An 8,094-nucleotide genomic window follows, 5' to 3' on the forward strand; every position below is an offset into this window, starting at 1 on the left:
GAATCAGACTCAGTTTGAAACCTGCAGCTGCCCTAGCTTACCCAGACTCCTCTCCATATTCACCCACCTCTCCAGGCCTGACAGAACAGCATTGCCTTCAGAGCAGACTGAGGCATGCTAGTAAGACCAAGAGTGAATTTAAAAAGAAGTGAAAAGAAAGAAAGGAAGTCAACGATCAGAATGCAGATGAAGGCTGCTGTTTAAAAGAATTATCCCAGTGAACCACAGAATCTCAGATGCATATTTATCTCTTTTCCCAAAGAAATAAAAGAAAAATACGTCTTTCAAAAACAATTTGAGAATAAAAAAGAGATCAAAGAAGAATAAGCAGGAATAAGTTCAGAAAACTCAGATCATGGCATCTAGTCCCATCACTTCATGGCAAATCAGTTCAGTTCAGTTCAGTCGCTCAGTCGTGTCCGACTCTTTGCGACCCCATGAATTGCAGCACGCCAGGCCTCTCTGTCCATCACCAACCCCCAGAGTCCACCCAAATCCATGTCCATCGAGTCAGTGATGCCATCCAACCATCTCATCCTCTGTCGTCCCCTTCTCCTGCCCCCAACCCTTCCCAGCACTAGGGTCTTTTCCAATGAGTCAACTCTTTGCATGAGGTGGCCAAAGTATTGGAGTTTCAGCTTCAACATCAGTCCTCCCAATGAACACCCAGGATTAGATGGGGAAATAATGGAAACAGTGAGAGACTTTATTTTTTGGGGCTCCAAAGTTATTGCAGATGGTAACTGCAGTCATGAAATTAAAAGATGCTTGCTCTTTGGAAGAAAAGCTATGACCAACCTAGACAGCATATTAAAAAGCAGAGACATTACTTTGCCAACAAAGGTCCATCTAGTCAAAGCTATGGTTTTTCTAGTGGTCATGTATGGATGTGAGAGTTGGACTATAAAGAAAGCTGAGCACTGAAGAATTGATGCTTTTGAACTGTGGTGTTGGAGAAGAGTCCTGAGAGTCCCTTGGACTACAAGGAGATCCAACCAGTCCATCCTAAAGGAGATCAGTCCTGGGTATTCACTGGAAGGACTGATGCTGAAGCTGAAACTCCAATACTTTGGCCACCTGATGCAAAGAGCTGACTCATTTGAAAAGACCCTGATGCTGGGAAAGATTGAAGGCAGGAGGAGAAGGGGACGACAGAGGATGAGATGGTTGGATGGCACCACCGACTCAATGGACATGACTTTGAGTAACCTCAGGGAGTTGGTGATGGACAGGGAAGCCTGATGTGCTGCAGTCCATGGGGTTGCAAAGAGTCAGACACGACTGAGTGACTGAACTGAATTGAAAGTTAAGAGTTATGAAAGAAATTGAAGAGAATAAAAACATCCTAGAAATGAGAACCACATTAGAACAGATGTTGAAAACATATTCAGCAGTGCAGAGGTCAGGCTAGAGAGAATAAGATAGCTTTTACAGGATTAAAAAAAAAACCAAACACCCAAATGAATGAAATCAAGTGGAAGGAAGATAGCAGTTATTAAAGACAGCCAACAGCCAGTCAGCATGTGGGGTAGTGGTGTCCCTGAAGCAGAGAACAGAACAAATGCAGCAGGAAATAAAAATGCCAAAAATAAAGAAAACTCCACTGATACAAAGTATGATCTGATTCTGCCTATGAAGAGATTTCAGAGGAAAAAAGCTGACAACAGAATAATCAACACAATGACATAGTGAGTCAAGCTACTGAAATCTAAGGACAATGTAAGAATTCCTAGGCATCTAGGCAGAAAAATCAAATTTCCTATAAGGAGGGAAAGAGTAGGATGACCTCAGATTTCTCCACAGAGATACTCAATTATAGAGAAAAGTGGACAACACAATCTGGTTAACCACAAGATGAATCAAAATTAAGTCTCAGGAAGGTGTAGTGTCAGAGGACTGAGATGGAGTCTTAAATCCATTTAGTAGAGCTAAACCAGATGCATGCAAAATTATGGTTCAAAAACAGAATCTAATAACTATTTTAAATGCTAAACATATAAAATAAACATACAATGTAGTATATTATATGATGTAATAGCCCAAAATTGTCTCTAGAGAAATTAGCATTTTTCTTCTCTCCTCATTCACAGCATCCAAGGTTGCTGAAATCGAGAAACAAAATGTCCTTGATCATTTTTAGAAATTGATGCACAATATTCAAAAGCTTTGCGTTTGTAAATTATTTCTGAACATCCTGTAAACAGTCTGTATTTTATGGCTTTCTCATGCTTTAAGAGGATTTAGTGAGTGGGGCAAGGTTGAGTTTTGTCAGGAGGGATACTGACCAGTTGAAAAGAGAATTTATCTGGCTATTGTTGGTGATGATTTTAGTTTTTCGCTACCAGGAATAATTTGAATCTCACCCAGGAGTGATTACATTATAAAATTATGATAAAACAGTGGAATACCATGCAACTGTTAAAAAGAATGAAAGACTTCAACAGGGACTAACTAACATGGGATGATGTTCAAGTCATGTTGTTAAGTAAAAAAAAATTAAGTTGCAGGCCTACAGTTTGATATCCTATTTGAACAGAAGGAAAAACTGTGCATGAATTTGCAGCTCCTTTTGAGGCTTTAAGTAGGTGAGTGAGAACAGAGGTCTTCTACTTTGTACTTTATTTACTAGGTGCTGTTTGAAATTTTTGCAAGAGTATAAATAACTCTTTTTTTTTTCCCTCAACAACAGAAAAGATAAAGGGCAAACTAATTTTTTGTTGAATGACCAGTCATGGGCAGTGAGTTAGATATCTGGTGAAACTGATTTGCTTGGAAGTGTCCCTAAAGATTCTCTTTCCACTTAGGTGGGCACTTGGTCTGACTCTGATGGAGCTCACCCCACCTCTGGGCAGAATACAGGTGGAGGGGATGGTTGAGATAGTGGAGGAAGCCGGGGGCACCATCAGTGATCTGTGGAATGGCCTGAACTCAAGGGTAGTGTTAACAGAGCAGAAGGCTGGGTTTCAGAGGGCAGACTGAGGCGTTTACCTGGTTGAAGAGGCCCAGGCAATGGAAAATAGCTGGTCCAGAGCTCAGCTAGGGAAATGGATATCTTACCTCCTGTAGAAAGAGGTTTACTCCAGTACTCTTAGAGGAAAAACAGTTCCAAGGAGACCTGGGGCTCCTGTGTCGCCAGGTAAATTTGGGGGATCAGCACCAAGTCCAGGAGGGCAAGGAACACTGGCAGGAAGTGGGGGGCACTAGGGGTGTCAGCTGGGAAAAGCAAGAGTTGAGTTCTTGTCCTGGACATGATGCCACCTGACCCTCTGGCCTGTTCTTGGTGGGATGTCCCACTTCATGCTTTAATGGGTTTAAGGCGAGGACCCAGCAAGGACACCTGAGAAAGAGCCTGGACAAGGCACAAAGCATCGTCCATTGTAAAGTGGGCTTTGAGCAAATACCCCCCTCGCCTCCCTGTTTTACCTCATTTTATTGCCAGAAGTGCCTCTTTCAGCTTCCCTGACCTTTTGGGATCTCTCTCTCTCCACTCTTGTTTAGTATCCTGCTTGCCCACCAATTGCCTCATTAGAGTCACACCACAGATGGTTTTCCTGACTGCTGACAACAGAGAGAATGGGCTGGCAGCTTCAGTAGTACAGATGTTACTCTTTTTTTTCCGCAGAGAAACTGCCTCTGGCTGATAGGGCTCTGTCATCATGGCCAAGACTTCTTGCCGTTACTCCAGATGCCTCCCCCGGCGGCAGGCACCTGCCGGCCTTGGCTCCCTGTGAGCTTGTTCTGCACCAGCCTCCAGTCTCAGGGGAGATGGTGGGCTCCCCGATTCCTGGGAAAGGTGGTCACTGTTCCTCCCAGCCCACACCTTCCCCTGTGAAAGCTCATGGACCGGTTGGGGAGCCACTGGCCACTCAACCGATGTCTCTCAACTTTGGAAACTTTTCTCAGAACTTAGTAGAAGCAGGAGGAGGCTGCCAGGAAGGAACATCAAGTACTCAGGTGCCTCTGAAAGGCAATAACCTCCAGTGGCTGCACCTCAGGAGGGAACCATGTCCGGGCCTCTCTGGGTGTCATCTCCCCAGCATCGCTTAGCATGGGCAAAGCTGCAATGGAGAAAACCAAGTTCAGCAACAGAAAGTTCAGTTCAGTCGCTCAGTCATGTGCAACTCTTTGCGACCCCATGGACTGCAGGACGCCAGGCTTCCCTGTCCATCACCAACTCCCTGAGGTTACTCAAACTCATGTCCATTGAGTCAGTGATGCCATCCAACCATCTCATTCTCTGCCATCCCCTTCTCCTGCCTTCAATCTTTCCCAGCATCAGGGTCTTTTCAAATGAGTCAGCTCTTCACATCAGGTGGCCAAAGTACTGGAGTTTCAGCTTCAGCATCAGTCCTTCCAATGAAGATTCAGGACTGATTTCCTTTAGGATGGACTGGTTGGATCTCCTTGCAGTCCAAGGGACTCTCAAGAGTCTCTCCAACACCACAGTTCAAAAGCATCAATTCTTCAGCACTCAGCTCTCTTTATAGTCCGACTCTCACACCCACACATGACTACTGGAAAAACCATAGCTTTGACTAGACAGAGCTTTGTTGGCAAAATAATGTCTCTGCTTTTTAATATGCTGTCTAGGTTGGTCATAACTTTTCTTCCAAGGAGCAAGCGTCTTTTAATTTCATGACTGCAGCCACCATCTGCAGTGATTTTGGAGCCCCCCCAAATAAAGTCTCTCACTGTTTCCATTATTTCCCCATCTATTTGGCATGAAGTAATGGGACCAGATGCCATGACCTTAGTTTTCTGAATGTTGAGTTTTAAGCTAACGTTCAGCAAATGTTGGCTTAAAGCAATAACTTTCAAAAGTTATTGAAATATCTAACCTCAAATTTGCAGATGACACTGCCCTTATGGCAGAAAGTGAAGAACTAAAGAGCCTCTTGATGAAAGTGAAAGAGGAGAGTGAAAAAGTTGGCTTAAAATTCAACATTCGGCAGCAGAAAAGCAAGACCCTAAACGGTGGAGCTTGCTAATAAGAAGCAATTTGCATAAACATTCAATTCAGTGAGTGGTGCTGAAGGCCTTTTGGACATGTTCTCTCTTCCTGGTACATTCTCTTCCTCATCCTTAATGCCAGTTCCCCAGAAGGCCTTGCCCCCTTCCTTCACTGCCCCATGTCCCCTTATTCCTCACTCTCAGAGATACCCTTTTATTTTGCAGCCTTTAGCACAATTGGAATGAAATAACTTGTGTAGTTCATGTTTGTCCTGTTCAGTGGTAACTTCCCATCACCTAGCGCAGTGCCCGGGTGCACATAACTGCCGGTTGGAGGAAAGCGTGAGTTCTGTGGTGGAGGAGCTCCTGTGTGTATATAACAGGGTTTAACACAGGACTAGTCTGACAGCTTGGGATGAAGTCACAAGATGCTAGATGGCATCTACCCCCATGGCGTAAAGCAAGATGCTGGACTTGCAGAGGAGGTTATCAGAAATCCAGTTTTGTTCCCCATAGCTCCTGGCCCCTCACTGGCAGAAGGGGTTGATGCTGAGAAGTCAGCTGACATGGGAAATCAGAGGCTTCCTGTGAAGAGTTGAGAGTATGCTTCCCCTCCCCATGGGCTGAGAGTGGCTTCGTGGAGACCACTTAGATGTTGGCGAAGATACAGAGAAAAGGGAACCTGGTACACTGTTGGTGGGAATGCAAATTAGTGTGGCCACTATGGAAAACAGTATGGAAGTTCCTTAAAAAATTATGAATAGAACTATCATATGACCCGGAAGCAATCCCACTTCTGGATGTTTGCCCAAAGGGATGGAAATTATTTATAAGTTCACAAAGAGATAGCTGCACTCCCATGTTCATTGCAACACATTCGTGGTAGCTGAGAAAGGGAGACAACCTAAATGTTCACAGATGAATGAATGGGTAAAGAAAATGTGTATACACACAGTGGAATATTAGTCAGCCTTAAAAAAGAAGTCTTTCCATTTGTGAGAACGTGAATGGACCTGGAGGACATCATGCTAAATGAAATCAGTCAGACAGAGGAAGACAGATTCTTTGTTTTCTCACTTGTATGTGGAATCTACGCTAGTCAGACTCATACAGACAGAGTAGAATGGTGGTTACCAGGACCTGGGATGGGGGTGGAGGTGGAGAGGTGATGGTCAGAGGCAACATGGCTTTGGCAATGCAAGACAAGTCCTGAGATCCACTACACAGCATAGTGCCTGTAGCTCTCGGTACTGTGCACGTGCACGTGCTAAGTCGCTTCAGTCGTGTCCAACTCTAGGCGACCCCATGGACTGTAGCCCACCAGGCTCCTCTGTCCATGGGATTCTCCAGGCAAGAATACTGGGGTGGGTTGCCATGCCCTTCTCCAACGGTACTGTAATATATATTTAAAATTTGCTAAGTAGACGGATACTACACTAGGTATTCTTATTCCATGCATGTACACACACAAATGACTATAATAAAGGGGGCAAGAGAAGACTTTGGGGGGTGATGGACGTGTTTGCAGCCTTGATGGCTTCACCAGTGTACAGTTATCTTCAAACTCACTGAGTTGTACGCATTAAATATGTACAGCTTTTTACATGTAATCGCACTCCAGTAAAGTTAAAAAGAAAACTTGATTTGTGACTCTGCAAGCCTAGGGGACACAGAGGGGGTTGGAAACTGGTTTATGTCTGAAAACTTCCCCAGACCTACAGCAGAGGGGAGCTGTGTGTTTGGAAGTTACTGTGCTTGTGAAGGTCGCAGGGCCCAAAGTGCAGATCTCTGTTTGTGGCTGAGGTGGGAGGGTGATGAGAGACTAGGTGGCATGTCAGTGTGGGTCTTCCGAAAGGGGCTCTAAACTGCTGGCTTCCTGCCTGAAGGAGTGGGCAGCGGCTGTGTTCCTGGAGGGCTGGCAGAGGAGATGCTCTGAGAGCACCCGGAGAGGCTGGAGGGCCCTGCGGGGTGCCTTCCCAGGCCCTTGGGCCCAACTCTGACAGTGCCTAGAGCAAGCCAAGGACAAACAGGTTCCCCCTTACACCTCCTCCCTGCCCTCTGCTTCTTCAACCCTGGCGGGGAACCGAGAGGTGGGAGGAGGGGGACGGGTGGCGAGAAGCATTTGGCTTCCTCCCTAAAGCAGGCGTAAGCTAGCAGAGGGGAGAAGCGTTCATGTTAAACGCATTGCGGAATTTTGGCTGTGAGAGCAGACTGGACTTCCTAGTCACCAACAGGAAACCTGTGCTGAAGGTGACCCCAGGGCTTCTTGTCCAAGAGGAGCTATCCTAGAGGAATTAGATCTGCCAGAGCTTTCATCTCTGGGGACAGAGAAACAGCCAGGAAAGTGGGTACATGGGACCGCCCCACCAGTCCCTCTAGTTGGAGGCAACAATCTCTTACGTCATCCTGAATACACCACGGTACATAACCTTATATAACCATCCTTAGGTAACCGTTTCAGCCTTACATAAGCAGGGTATCTAACCAAGTTAGATATTGTCCTAACTCACCGGGGATGACGGGAGGATTCAGGACTGTAGGCGAGTTGCCCTGGGTGAGACGGGTAAATGTCAGAACCAGGACTCGGCCCTGGCAGGTAGGGACTCCACGTGCCACGCTGCTGTCTATACCGCAAGGAACTTTAACTTCCAGAGTCTGCGCATCTTGTTTGTTGGTTTGGAACATTTATCAGTAAGCCGAGACGTCTTTCATCAGAGAGATAGCTCGTGCGGGTTAGCAGAAGGGAGGAGCCACGCTAGATCACTGGGGGGAGAGCAGTGAGTTAAGGGAAGAGCAGGTGGGTGGTGATCATTGGCTAAAGCGGCATAGAGCCTCATCAACAGGGGCAGGAGGGGAAGGGAAAATGGGGGGAGGTGGGAGGCGCTTTGCCAGCAGTCCCCAGTGTCCCCTTACAGCTGTTCTCAGCTGCAGAGTCTGTAGCTCAGGTGGCAGCAAGAGCCCTGGAGAACCTCTTGGCAACCCTTTGACAAGGCTGCCTTAAACTGAACTCTGTTCCTTGAGAGGGGAAGGGCAAGTGTGCAGGCCTGAGAGAGTCATTTTTGCAGGAGCCTTTTCCCCAAAGCCTTGTAAGCGAAATGAACCATGTCAACCCCCTCTGGTAACTAGCTGATGAGAAGCACTTAG

This window comes from Giraffa tippelskirchi, chromosome 6, assembly GCF_054371585.1.
Source record: "Giraffa tippelskirchi isolate mGirTip1 chromosome 6, T2T-mGirTip1v1.2.pri, whole genome shotgun sequence".
NCBI classification, from domain to species: domain Eukaryota; kingdom Metazoa; phylum Chordata; class Mammalia; order Artiodactyla; family Giraffidae; genus Giraffa; species Giraffa tippelskirchi.